General features: G+C 35.5%; 1 protein-coding gene across 1 annotated transcript in view; it reads right to left on the minus strand.

The window, feature by feature from the left end:
- LOC131409587 (cytochrome c oxidase subunit 7B2, mitochondrial) overlaps positions 1–15,598 on the minus strand; it is a 128,149-nt gene that overhangs the window by 81,713 nt on the left and 30,838 nt on the right. Inside the window, exon 2 of the mRNA XM_058546995.1 lies at positions 2,195–2,250. The gene's annotated coding sequence lies outside the window, so the exon portion shown is untranslated. The remainder of the gene's footprint in view (positions 1–2,194; positions 2,251–15,598) is intronic.

Consider the following 15,598-nt stretch of genomic DNA (forward strand, 5'->3'; position numbering starts at 1 on the left):
CAAGCAATTAGATACTTAAATAAAATAGCAATGCACATAGGAATAGATTATGGCCCAAGGTCCAGAGAAAAACAACAGAAACAGTGAGTTGAAAGCATGCAACAGTTTCTAAAATTAGCATTCTATTATCCTATCTTTATATTATGCATAAAGGTGCCTTAAGGTTCACTAACCCAATAGTCCTTGTCACTGCTCTTACCAACTCAACCATGCTAATGACAAAAAAATCCCTTAATGCACTGCCTGGTTTGAAAAAATTGTATAGAAAAATAAATGCCCAAAGCAATTCTGATTTCCACACAAGAATTAAAGGATGCATTTCCTCTTTTTCAAAAGATTGGTTTTCTTTATGTTTGTGCATTGGGAGATTAGAATCTTGGCTTTTGCGTTTATCAGGTTACTTAGCTTCTCTAAGCCACATCAATAATATAAATATAATAGCACCTCATTCACAGAATTGTTGTGAGAAGCAAATGCTCATGAGGCACCCACCCCAAATCTGGCATATAGTAAGTCTAAAATACATATTAATATAAAGGATGAATTAACATCCTGCGAAGTAGTGATTTGCATTCCTCTTTTACAGGAGGAGAGATTGAGGCTCTGAGAGGGTCAATGACTTGTCCAAGGTCACGAGGCTAGTAAATATGAGGACCAGGATTCAAACACAGGTCTACTATGGTAGACAGTAGATTGCTCTAGTTTTTTTTATTCTACGTTTTAGAAGATACCCTCCCAACAAGCCAGGACTTAATGTAAATACTGTGATAAGCTTCTGGCTTCAGAATTAAATGAGAGAAGAAGCATAGAGAAGAAAATGAAAACAGAAGCAGTCTACAGCAAACAACTCAGTACTACAGCCCTGTAAATGATCAAGTTTAGAAGATAGAACCTATGAGAAATAGTTAAAATAATCAAGAAAATTTATTCTGGAGAAGAGACAGTAGGGGGAAATATAATTGCAATTATCAAATATACAGAAATGTAGTTTAGAATATTATGCACTCTTTCACTTTGCAAGGATGGTTTAATTGTTCCCAAAGGACTAAAAATTAAATGTAAGGAAAAATGACAGTTATAAAATAGGTACCCCACTGCCAATTTTGAATGATAATTTATGGGGGTGGGGGTGATTTCGGGGGATACAGGAGAGCTCTATTTATGATTCATGGATGAATTATCATGTTTATATTTGCAAGTTCTACAGCTGTAGGAGGGTTGCTGGATTGTAAGACTATCTCAAAACTTGGATTATTTTTTCACACCATGGATATTTCAAAAACAAAATGTAATAACTGAATTCTCATGTTTAATTATTAAAATGGCCATAAGTTTACCACAGAGAAACTTTTCACAGCAATTTGCCACTTAAAGTTATTACCAGAAAGAATTTGATTGTCCTGTAAAAGTTTATCTCAGTATATAATTTAACACTTACTCAATGATACATTAAGGTCATTATCTTGAACTGAAGAAGTTTAGGGATAGTCCCAAGTTCTACTTTCAAGCTGACCACTGACACTAGAAATAACCACGGATAAGGGCAAGAAATAAATTGAACGCGTATTTCTAGATAGTTACACACCACACTGATCAAGCCAATCTAGCATAAAAAGAAGGCCCATCACCATATAATAGCAAAATGCGATTTTAAAAGTGTCTAAATTTCTCATAAACATATGATTATACAATCACACCAGGGGGCGCTCTTAACACTGAAATAATGGATGACATCTTAAAACATGTGGTGGCCTCAGCTGGCCAAAATGAAAGATTTTTCTAAGCATGTAGTACTTGCAACAAGCGTTTATCTCTAGAAAATGTTTTCTGGCAATACACACGTTTTCTTTTGCATCCAACTGTTTGTGTTGTTAAGACTATCAAGTCAGTCTATCAAGTAAAACATTTTCTGCTGATGGGCAATATCTTATTTTGGAAACATTTGTCTGCTTAGACTGGCATCTGTCTCTTATTCTGTCTGTGGTTAGGCTAATTCTCAATAATAAACAGAGTGTTGAAGAGTACACATAACTTTAAAAAATGGTTTCATTGTCAATTTTATTTTATTTTTTATGAAATTTCCTACCAGACCTTTAACTTTTTTCCCCCCACAAAAAAGGAGTTATCTAAAATTGACAGTCATAGTGAAATTCTAATCTGGGCAGTATAGGACTTTTCCATATTTTCTCATTACCTGGGAGGAACTCAGAAGCCCGGACGCTCTCCTCAGAAAGTTCGAGATTCAGATTCCTAAAAATAGGATTAGATAATTAGTGTGAGGCTTCAAGGAAATAGAAAAAGGCAAAAAGGTAAATGTGGGCTATATTACTCATAGAAAATTGCCATATATTACTTCATCAACAGTAAATATTTTTATACAAAAGACACCTGATTTAATGAACTTTAAGAAACAACTTAAAGTTGAAAGGAAAGAATCACAAAGTATGTGAAAGGAAGAGGACACAGCTACCTGTCTTTCTATAGAGAAGGAGTTTGTAAACTTTTCTCAACCCATGTAGTTGAAATCATCCCCTCTTTTCTATCAGCTGCCTCTATGAGTCACCGTCTCCTTGTGCCCAAGCCCAACAGGTAGAGTTCCGGCCAAGGTTCACCTAGTGTGTATGCAAGGTATGCAGCCACCTATTTGATGTGAGTTTAGGGAAAGAGGAATGAATCTCTGTACTGTTTGTGCCCTAAATCAAATTCACCAGCATACTAATGTCTCAAATCCTGTTTATAGGAACAAATTTTTCATTCCCTAACAAAAGCAAGGGTTTAAATAAAAACACACTTGGAGAAAATGATATATGTATTTACTACTTTAGACCAAAGTGTATGTGAACAATGGGACGTCCCACCTACTCAGAAGTAGATTTTAACACAGTTTTCAAGGATGTAGGGAGAAGGAAGAAAAAAAGAACATAGGATGAAAAGAGGACAGGCCACAGAGGAGAAAACCCTGCAGGAAGAGTATGTTAGGAGAGGAGTCAAGTCACTAGTTTTACCTGCATTATTCCATCTTGATCTTTGGAGTGCAACAGGTACTGAGAGGTTCATCAAGGCAAATGCAGCCTTGTTTGGCGACAGGCAACATCTGACATAAACCAATCCAGTATATGGGAAAGCTGCATGGGTTCAATCAATAGCAAAGTCAGAGAGCAGTGGTGTTGGGGTTCCACGTGGTCCATCCTGTTAGAAGCAGGACCCGAGCCAGTTGCTAGAAAATGGAGATAGAGTTTACTCTCCACTAGGACTGGAATGGTTGCCAGAGAGCCACCAAGTGACCTATATTTTAGATCGAGTCTTAGAGCCACCTGAAGATAAGGATACTAACCAAGAAATGGCAATTTTAAAAAAAGACTTGATAAATTGGGTGTTGAGTATGAGAGAACAGGAAGAGTCAAGGATGACATAAAGGTTTTTGATCTGAGCAACTAAAGGATAGACCTGCCATTTAGCGGAACTGAGAAACTATGGGAAAAGCAGGTTACGGGGGAAATTATTTTGACTTCGGATATGTGAGTGTTGAGAGGCCCATTAGATACACCCAAGGGGAGCAATATAAAGTAAGTAGTTGGTTATATCAGTGTGGAGTTTAGAGGAGAAGATCAAGGTCTAAATATAACACTGAGGGTTTTCCACTCACTGACAGTATTAAAAGCTATGAGATACAAGAGGAACTGAGTGCAGACAGAGAAGAGAGAGGACAGAGACCAGCCCTGGGGTGGGCAGACTCTTAGCTGGCTCCATCATCCTTGTCTCCTGCTGGTCATGCCCTTATATGGTTCTCATTCCCTAGAACGTGGGAAGGCTGTGTAACTTGTTTCTAACCAATAGAATATGTGACAGGATGTATATGAATTGCACTGTGTGATTATATCACATTACATAAAATTATAGCACCCATCTTTCTGAAGGTTTTCCCTTGCCAGCTGACTTTTGTGAAGCAAACAGCCGTGCTGGGGAATCCACTTGGCAAAGAACCAAGGGCAGCCTCTAGAAACCGAACGCAGCCTCTAGCTGCCATCTTGGAAATTCTCCAGCCTACAGCCAACAAGAAAATGAAGCGCTCACTCCTAGAGCCTCAAGAAAATTCTACCAACATACTGAGTAAGCTTGGAAATAAATCTTCCTCTAGTGAAGCATTCAGATGCTACCCAAGCTCCAGCTGACACCCTGACTACAGACTTACAGAAGACCTAGTTAAGCTGTACCCAGACTTTTGATCCAAAGAAACTATGAGGTAATAAATGTGTATTGTTTTAAACCACTGAGTTTGTGGTAATTTGTTGTGCACCAATGGAAAACTAATGCAAGCCCTGAGTTACTACAACAGTGAGAGGCCAGGGTGATACGAAAGAGCAGCAAAAAAAGACCAAAGAAGAGATGCTAGTGAGGTAGGAGGAAAACCAAGAGAAAAGTATTTCTCCAAGGGGCTTACCACCAGTTTCCTCAGAGAAACCTGAAACAGAGATAAAGAGAAGAGGGAAAGTTGAGTCGGCTGACCTGCTAGAGGCTCATAGGTAATCACCATTGGAAGGGACATGAGAAGCCAGGTGGAGCCACCTTCATGGCAACCTTATGGTCCACTACTTTATCCCTTCCTAGTCTCCTAGGTAAATGGTAAGAGGCAGTGATTCTGCAAGGGAATCAGTAGAAACCAGAACGTTCAGTTTTTTTCTGCTCTAGATGGTCATTCACTAGCAATACTAGCCCTTGCATTGAAAGATTTACAGCTGTTTTTTAGCAATGATGAATTTCCCTGCTGATTATTTTTTGTGAGGAGGGGTCCTTATAATCTAGCCAGCTCAGAGGTAATCACCATTGAAAGAGACTTGAGAAGCCAGGTTGAGCCACCTCCATTTCTAGTCTCCTTCCAAGGAGAAAGTGGTATGAGGCACCACTAAGTAAATGACAGTCAGCCTTATAGGCTCCCAAGAAGACCAATTAGTGCCAGAGTTGTGCTACTTCACTGTTCATAAGACTTTGAAAGTTGGTATTTCAAAACTGGCTAACACTTACCACTAATCAAAGTCAGCTCATTTTAATGACTAAGTAGATAACATAACCCATTTCTAAACTTTTCATTGTTTTTAGACATGCTTAGACTGGCTTTTATTTTTTTAAAAAAAATCAATACAACCAAATCTAATGAGCATGTATTATGCGCAAGGCCCTGAATTAACTAGGTAGAGCTCAGTGAAAGAAGGTGTCCTCTTGCCTTTTTGTACAGCTATAATATATATCAAACTCACACCATATATAAAGCACTGTCACACAATCAAATACTACATTATGCCCTAACTTGATTAGTATTCAGCTTTTATCTAGATTATCTACAGTGGGCATCCTATTTTCCTATAATGCTTTGAAAGCAATTTCTTCTCTATTCCCTCATTTGATGAAGATATATTGCGCACTTACTTAGTTACATAGAGGGACAAATTGGATAAAAAATAGACAAGTATTCAAAGTTCCTGTTCTGTAAGAATGATATTATCCAAAATGTGTCCCTTTTCTTTTACGTCCTCAATATATTTGATCTATGCATATGTGTGTGCGTGTATGTGTGTGTGTGTACGTATATATATTTATTTATTCATTTATCTACATTTACTTTGCCTAACCTACATACATAGTGTGTATGTATGTTATATATTTATAGTATATTTATATACTCTGCCTAATCTAGCAATAAAACTCTGTCCTTGTACCATCAGCTTTTCCCCAGATTTTGCTCCATAATCAAGGCTAAAATATTAAATCAATTGCTCCTATGTTTCAGTTTGTTCAGAAGTATAACAGTCTTCATTAACCTCAATAACATCCTTGACACTGGGAGGCAAAGGGAAGTATAAGATGAGCTCATGCTATGGAGGAGTTTTCACCTTATTTTATTACCGACAGCTTTCCTATTCTCCTTTTTCTGCCTCTCTTCACTGACTGTAAGCTTTTCCATAGCAGAAACTCCTATTAGCTTTTCACTGATATACATTTTGGCACATAGTAAGTGCTCAGTAAGCATTATTTGACTGATTAGCTACATTCCAAAATGATTGAGGTGGCTTGCATGAAAATGGAAATATACATTTATACAAACAAATGTAAATACACTGTTAGATAAACATAAATAAACTACAGCTAAATAAAAAGGGCCTACGTAATGTTTAGCCCATAGTTTTCACTCAACAATTTGTTTAATGAACTGAAGATAATAGCTATTTTTTAAAATATGCCATATAACTATATTTGAAAATTAAACCCAGCCCTGTGCTTTCTCACAGCTTTTACAAAGACAGAAATAGAGACTGTGTAACCTTATTTCCAACAAAAAGAAGTATTTCATTTTATCAAAGGAAAAACTTTTTTCCTGGTTGATAAATTCTGAGAAGAATTTATTGCAAGGATCATTAGATTAAAGCCAAAATCAGAGCACATGTCTCCCTTAATGGTCTCAAGGAAGATGAATAAATTGACTTAGAATTGCTAAAATTAAGGTGTTGGATGGAATAAGACATACAGCTCCTTCCAGGATTTATCCTGTGAATCTACCAAGTATCACCCTTTCTGTTATTGATGCATATACACATCAATAATTATTATTTATTAGGACAAGATGGTGAGCGTTTTCAAGACTAGGGAAAAAAAAACCAGGCTGCTAAATGAACATAAATTTCTTGTACTTTCCAAAATGCACAAGGTATTCACACAGTATAGCTATCTCACATGAAAAAACATACCTCATTGATATTAATATCTAATTTTCACTCTTCTAAAGGGTAAGATTTTACTTCATTTTAATGTGAAGTATCACATTAAGTTATATAAGTGAACACAATTTCAGCCTATAAAGCGTTGCAAAAAATGTAAATTAATGACTAACATTGTAAAGAATTATAGTTATTTACCAGAGTTATATTAGTGAGAACAAATTGCTACTCTACATAGGCCAAATACCTTGTCTGCCAATACTATAACAAGCTGCTAAAGTCACAATCCCCGATGAATGCAATCATTAGGTCACCAGGCTTTGTACCGTGTATCCATGCCCCCACAGAACTAAGACTCACTGGACCTGGGCTAGGCATCTAGTCCAAGGGCAGTGAATCCATTAGGTTGGCTTGTGACATTAGATGAGGACTGGTTCAATTAAAAAGAATTACTGGGGACAATCTATTTCTTTTTCTCTGGATTTGAACTAAGAAATGCCAAGAAAATTAAGAAGTGACAGAATTAAAGGTGACACAGGCATAAAGAAAAAAGTAATACAAATTATTTGGGAATACAGGCGTAGAGCTGTCATCAGAGGTGTTTGGGTCCATGATAGAATCCAAAAAGGCAGGTGGCCCCCAAGAGCACTGGCTTTGCAGTTCAATACAAATCCATCTGTATTCTGATAAGAAAACACCTTTATCCTTTCTTTCCAGTTTTAGTGAGATACAATTGATATATACCACTAAGTGAGTTTAAGCTGTACGACGTGATGATTTGATATATACATATTGCAAAATGGTTACCACAACAAGGCCAGTTAACACAACCATCACCTGACACAGTTGGTATTTTTTGTGTGTAGTGAGTACATTTGAGCTCTACTCTCTCACCAATTTTCAAACACATGATAAAGCATTGTTCAACCATATGATACAGTATGGTTAACTATAGTCATCATGCTCTATATTAGATCCCCAGGACTTATTCATCGTATAATTGAAAGTTTATACCCTTTGACCACCATCATCCATGCACCCCTTCTCCGCCCCCTGCAACCACCAATCTACTCTCTGTTTCTAGAGGTCAGTTTTTTTAGATTCCACATATAAGTGAGATCATACAGTATTTGTCTATCTCTGTCTGACTTATTTCACTTAGCATAATGCCTTCAAGGTCCATCCATGTTGTTTCAAATGGCAAGATTTCTTTCTTTATTATGGCTGAATAATATTTTATATATATACATACCACATTTTCATCATCCATTCATCCATCACCAGAAACTTAGGTTGCTTCCATTTCTTGGCTATTGTAAATAATGCTGCAATGAACATGAGAGTGCAGATATCTCTCCTTATGGAAATGATTTCATTTAGGATATACACCTAGAAATGGAATTGCTGGATTATATGTAGTTCTGTTTTTAATTTTTTGAGGACACTATATGATTTTCCATAGTGGCTGCACCAATTTACATTCCCACTAACAGTGCACAAGGGTTCCCTTCTTTCCACGCCCTCCCCAGCACTTTTATCTCTTGTCTTTTTGATAACAGCCATCCTAACAGTTGAGGGGATATCTCATTGTGGTTTTGATTGCATTTCCCTGATGATTAGTGATGCTGAGCACCTCTTCATGGACTGTCGGCCGTTTGTATACCTTCTTTAGTAAAACATCTATTCAGGTCCTCTACCAATTGTTTAATCCAATTGTTTGTTTTTTTGCTATCAAATTGGATAAGTTTCACATATTTTGAATATTAATGCCTTATTAAATATATGATTTGCAAATATTTTCTCCCATTCCATAGGTTGCGTTTAATTTGATCGATTGTTTCCTTTGCTGTACAGAAGCTATTTAGTTTGATGTAGTCCCACTTTATTTTTGCTTTTGTTTTTAGCATCATAGACAAAAAAATCATTGCCAAGACCAATGTCAAGGAGCTTTTTTCCCTAAGTTTTCTTCCAGGAGTTTTATGGTTTCTGGTCTGACATTTAAGTCTTTGAATCATTTCAAATTAATTTTTGTGAGTGGTATAAGATGGGGGTCCAATTTCATTCTTTTCCATGTGAATATCCAGTTTTTCCAACACCATTTATTGAATAGTCTATCATTTCCCCATTGAGTATTCTTGGCCCCCTTGTCAAATATTAGTTGACCATATACGTGTGAGTTTATTTGTGGGCTCTCCACTCAGTTCCATTGGTCTATGTGTCTGTTTTTACACCAGGGCTATACTTCTTGATTATTATAGCTTTTTAATATAATTTGAAATCAGGAAGTGTGACGCTTTGTTCTTTCTCAAGATGGCGTTAGCCTTTTGGGGTCTTTTCTGGTTCCATACAAATTTTAAGATTATTTTTCTATTTCTGTGAAAAATGCCATTGAAATTTTGATAGGAATTGCATTGAATCTATTGATGGCTTTGGATAGTCTGGATAGTTTAACAATATTAACTCTTCCAACCCATGAACATGAGATATCATTCCATGCATTTATGTCTTCTTCAATTTCCTTCATCAATGTCTTACAGTTTTCAGCATACATGTCTTTCACCTTCTTGGTTAAATTTATTCCTAAATACTTTATTGTTTTTGATGATATTGTAAATTGGATTGTTTTCTTTATTTCTTTTTCAGATAATTCATTATTAGTGTATAGAAACACAACTGATTTTCGTATGTTGATCTTGTATCCTGAAGCTTTACTTAATTTGTTTATTAGGTCTAAGAGTTTTCTGGTGGCATCTTTAGGGTTTTCTTTACATAAGATCATGTCATCTGCAAACAGAGACACTTTTACTTCTTCTTTTCTGATTTGGATGCCTTTTATTTTTTTTCTTGTCTAATTGCTCTGGCTAGGACTTCTAGTACTATGTTGAATACGATGCTGAGAGTGTGCACCCATGTATTGTTTGTGATCTTAGAGGAAAAGCTTTCAACCTTTCACCGTTAAGTTTGATGTTAGCTATGGGCTTGTTATAAAAGGTTTTAATTACATTGAGGTACATTCCTTCTATACCCTATTTGTTGAGAGTTTTTATCATAAAAGAATGTGTATTCTGCTGCTGTTGGATGGAATGTTCTGCATATGTCTGTTAGGTCCCTTTGTTCTATAGTGTTGCTCAAATTCACTATTTCCTTATTGATTCTCTGTCTGAATGGTCTATCCATTGTTGAGAGTGGGGTATTAAAGTTCTCTACTGTTATTGTATTGCTGTTTGTTTCTTCTTTTAGTTCAGTTGGTATTTGTTTCACATATTTAGGTGATCTGATATTGGGTGCATAAATATTTACAACTGTTACATCTTTTTGATGAACTGATTCCCTTATCATTATATAATGACCTTCTTTATCTCTTGAAAACAGCTTTATCTTCAGATAACCTGAATAAGTATTAGTTGCTGGAAACCAGAAAAGATAAACTAGAGCAATTTTATATCTAAGGTAATGCAAACTACTTTAAAAGTATTCTTAGACATTCATAGAATTTCAGTTTCACTTACCCTGATAACAAAACTAATTCCAAATCAGGCATGAAAGAAGAGGAATGGAGTGAATTTTTTTTTCTTTTTTTTGGTGAGGAAGATCTGCCCTGAGCTAACACCCGTTGTCAACCTTACTCTTTTTGCTGAGGAAGATTAACCCTGAGCTAACATCTGTGCCCATCCTCCTCTATTTGTACATGGGATGCCATCACAGCATGGCTTGATGAGCAGCGTGTCAGTCCACACCCAGGATCCAAACCTGTGAACCCTGGGCTGCTGAAGTGGAGCACACGAACCCAACCACTACACCACGGGGCCAGCCTCTGGAGTCAATGAATTTTAATAGTATTTTTAAAACCTTTTATTTTGAACTAATTTCAGCATACAAAACATTTGGAAAATAAGTAACAGAGTTCTGTTATATCCTTCACTCTTTTCCCCTAATGTTCACATCTTACATAACAAAAGTACAAATTACTGAGAAGAGAAAATTAACGGTGACAAGTGACAAGATTACAATGCGGTTATATATTTTTTTGCTAAGAATATCACAAAAACAGTGTTGTGACTTTCTCAGTACATCATACCAAGAAGTTCATGATATCTATAATACGTCATATTACTAATGATGTTTACACTAATTATTCGATTAAGTTGGTGTTAGCTGGGTTTCTCCACAGGTTCATTTTTGTAGTTGATAAGTATCTTGGGCAGATACTTTGAGACTGTGCAAATCATGTTTCTCCTCAATATCTCCCCAACTAATTTTAGAGGGTTTTGTCTGCAACATGTATTACTGTGTTGTTTGCCTAATGGTGATTCTCTATTTCTCTATTTTATTCTATATTTATTAGTTGAAATTCTACTGTGAGGAAGAGCTATCTCTTCTCCCTCATGTATTTATTTATTTATGGAATTACTTATTGATATCAGTAGGAACTCATGGATATTTTCTTTTATTCTGTGTGTTAAAATTCAATACTATTATTATTTATTTGTTGCTCTGTTTGCTCTAGCTTCAGCCATTAGTTGTCTTCTACGTTCTTTTGACAAGCCATCATCCTTTTTTTTTTTTTTCAGCATTTTCTTACTTACCTTCTGGGACCACAAAATGTTGCAGACTCATCTTGTATTTTTCCTGTCCTAACCCTGGAACCAACCACTTCTCTAGGGAGCCCTGGTTCCTTTTTATTGGAGAATGGTATTTGGGACCAAGATCTAGATGCTAGGCATACTCACTGTTAATGGAGCATAACTGCTTCTGAACCTCTTAGCATACATAGCTAGGTTATATATGTATGCATATGAACCCACACACACGCAGTTGATCTGATTGTATTTGCAAATTCACCTACTCATTAAAATTTATGTGTAATCCCCAAATCAACACTTGCATCACTTTTACAGTGCTCAGACATGTGCAGAACAGTGAAAAAACTGAGCCATCCACCATGCATGTTTTCAGCTGAGGTAAAACAAAGCAATGCTTCTGCCTTCTTGTTTCAGCTTTCATAGTGTAAACACGTGTCCTTCTGGTGGTCTATTTAGTACTATGTTTTTTGCAGTTCTGTGCTTTTTCTTGATGATTTTGTTGTTTAAAATGGCTCCAAAGGGTAATGCTAAAGTGCCATCTAGTGTTTCTAAGCACAAGAAGGCTGTGATGTTCCTTAAGGAGAAAACGTGTGTTAGATAAGCATTGTTCAAGCATGAGTTGTAGTGTTTTGGGTCATGAGTTTAATGTTAAAGAATCAACAATAGATATTAAATAAAGTGTCTTTAGACAGAACTCACATAAAACAAGGCTACACATTAATCGGTTGGTGAAAATATTGTGAACAGAGGCTCACAGGAACCTAATCTTGTATTTCCCCTAGGAGCAATGGTTTGGCATTCTTTAGCTCAGTGTTTATGGTGACTTCATAGATCATAGCTATTGTGAATAACAAAAATGTACTGTATTTTTTTATCTGTCTATTTGTATACATATTAAAAACAGTAAGTTTATATTGATACTTTTGATTCCAATCCAACACCACAGGATTTGTTTTAGCCTTTCTCTCTTTCCTTATTTGTAATTCTTTCTGCAACAGTGAGAAACCCAGCTCTCATTATCTAAAATCTATTTATTTCTTCAATTCTAGTATATATATAAAAATTCTAGTATATATAACGTGTGTATAAAATACATGCTTTGCCAACCCAATCCTGTTAGAAATACCTTTACTATTTAGATTACAGCATTTATGTACAATTTCTTTTTCTTTGTCTTCAGCCATATAGTATCCAGTTAAGATTTTGTTTTCCACGGTAATTTTGGTTAATTTTCTTCCCTACTCTCTTCAGTGTGGTTATATTATTCACTTGTAATATAGTTAGGTTTATTTTTTCATTTGTCCTCTACTTTGGCCTTCCCCCCCTCCTCACTTGTCTTAATTGTATATTTGTTATATTAGGGATATATAAAATATTATTCTAATTCCAAGAGTCAGAGTTATACAAAAAGATGATATACCCATAGAAGTGTCATTATGGTATATTTTAATTCAATTGAATTTGTGTTATTTACGAATTGTGAATTTACATGTTTTTCATTTCAGTTCTAGAACCTAGGTTTGTTATATGTAATTCTATTTAACTATAGGGTTTTTTTTGTTGTTTGTTTTTTGGTAAAGAAGATTAGCCCTGAGCTAACATCCGTTGCCAATCCTCCTCATTTTGCTAAGAAAGATTGCCCCTGAGGTAACATTTGTGCCCATCTTCCTCTATTTTGTATATGGGATGCTGCCACAGCATAGCTTGATGAGCGGTGCTTGGTCCGTGCCCGGGATCTGAACCTGTATACCCCAGGCTGCCAAAGTGAAGTGTGAGAACGTAACCACTATGCTACCGGCCCGGCCCCTAACTATAGGTTTTTATACAGGTGAAATGAGAAAATTTAAAAGCAAAAGAATCAAATATCTTACTTTTAAATAATTCAAGTCAACTCTGCTTCTTTAAAACTATTTTTTAACCATATCAATCACAGAAGCAAGATATAGTGAGTAGAGTGTAGGGTGATTATTTTTAAATTAGACTACTAATTAATTTTCTAGTTCCTCTCAATCATTTGGAACTAATATAGTATAATCTATGTTAACATGCACAGTAATGTGTATCAACATACAGCTTTTCTGGGTTTTCACATTTACTTTAGGTAACTGGCCATCTAACATTGAGTTAAAAAAAATACCATTGAATTTAGTAAAACCTCTGCAACAGAATAATTCTGTGAAGGTATTTCCCTTCACAGATTATATGAAAGGAAATCTTAGTACAAATCTCATGAAAGTTCTTATAGTACAGTAGTCAAGATAGCTGGCAGACTTTAGAATATGAATAGATAAATTCTACAGTTGCTCTATCCAAGACAGTAGCCACAGCCATATGTGGCCATTGAAATTTAAATTTAAATTAGTTAAAATAAAATAACTTCATTTGACAGGGCAGACATTTCCATCACTGCAGAAAGTTCTATTGGACAGCAATGTTGGATAGTATAAGTTCCATGAGGCTACTGGCTATTTTTCCTGTGCCAGCTCAAGGCATAATGGTGAAAGGAATGAATAAATGGAAGATAGTATCAGGAACAAAATCTGGCATCATGTAGCAAGAGATTTTTATTACAGAATTTTTGCAATATAAGACATTGGGAATAACTTGTATATCCAATAAAATGCAGTCATCAAAATAATAATATATTCTTATAATGGAATATTATAAAGCCATTAAAATAGGTGTTTAGAAAAAATTAATGACTTGGAAAGATAGTCATGTTCAGTGAAATAAGCCATAGTAACATTTTAATGGGAAATAATTATGAAACTATAAACACCAAGAGTTAGAGATGAATCTAGATATCAGATTATATTTTATTTTTCATTTTGTCAATTTGTACTTCCTAAAGTTTGTATAAATGTGTCTCACTTTTGTCACACAAAAAAACAGATTTTTTGTTTCTTAAAGCTCATACATTTAACCTATAAAGCCCAGATCTAGGATTGAGTCCTAAAGAAATTAATGAAATATTATGTATCAAAAATAATTATTTAATTTTTATTTCATTATAAAGAAAGAAATCAAAGATTTCTGTATAAGAATGTTGATTTATTCCTAATCAAAAATGAAGAGAGAATAGTGTAAGAGGAGAATAACAAAATATATGATAAACATCACAGAAAAAACGTAACGAAGGTGTTAAACCATGCTTTTGAACAATATTAAATGCATGGCAGGTTGGTCATAGATGTTATGCTACTCTGATTTATGGGTTAAATGAGAAAAAATAAGCTAAAAATTACATAGACAATACAATCCTAAGTTTGTTGAACTTATTTATATAATGTAGAGGCAACAGACAGGTGTTTAGGCAATTAAATACATGGACGCAGAGACACACATAATTAACTGTTTACAATGGATTTCTCTGGGTGTTGGGTGACAATTTTTTTCTTCATACTTTTTCTTATGATTTTAAAATATTCATAGTTAAGTCTGGTTTTGCTCTATAATCAGAAAAATAAAACATTATGTCAAAATAAAAGAGCCCCAAGTTCTGAACTATCTGCTTCATCCAAGTTCCTACAGATCAGTGAGGAACGAATGCCAGGCAGAGGGTGTGACTATGGGACCAGGATTGGACAGAATTTCCTTCCAAAGCCCTTGACTCACATCACCTAACTCAGCTGTGCTCTGCTCCACAGACTCACCTCAGCTCAGCACTGGGGGACTGGGACCCTGACTTTCACTGCCTAGGATTGTCTTACATGCATGGACTCAACTATTTGTCACATTGTTCATATGTTCTATTTCTCAACGGCAAAGTCCAGTTTCCACTCCTTTCGTGTCCTTCCGTGGTGCCTCATCCAGCACTGGATATAGCTTTTTCAAAAAAAGGACATTAAAAAGTTGAACAGGATATTCTCCCTTGAATAGAAAGTGCAAAATTTTTCATCCCAGCAAGCACTCTTTTCATAGAAAGGGTGAAATTAATAGTTGAAGACCAAAACTATTCCTAAGGGAAAAGAGATTTTTTGAGTAATTGAGAAAAATCTTGAGGCAAAGCTATTAAGAGAATTTTTTTCCCCATCCAAAGTCATCATAGCTGAAGTTTTTATTTTTTTTAAAGAGGCAAGTATCAGTAAGGTATATTTGCAGTGGAAGAAAATCGCAACTAAAGTAACTTCAGAATTTCAGAGACAGGTGAAATGGTGACTAGGAAGAGAAATAGTTGGAACGATGGCAATGCTGTTTGATAGAACTGTGTAATGAAGGCAGAAAGTCTTAACCTTATAAAGGCTGAATTCAAGCAATCACAGGTGGAAAGCTTAAAAACGCCGTCAAAATTATACCAGTTCTTAC

The sequence above is a fragment of the Diceros bicornis genome, chromosome 8, assembly GCF_020826845.1.
Source record: "Diceros bicornis minor isolate mBicDic1 chromosome 8, mDicBic1.mat.cur, whole genome shotgun sequence".
Lineage (NCBI taxonomy): Eukaryota > Metazoa > Chordata > Mammalia > Perissodactyla > Rhinocerotidae > Diceros > Diceros bicornis.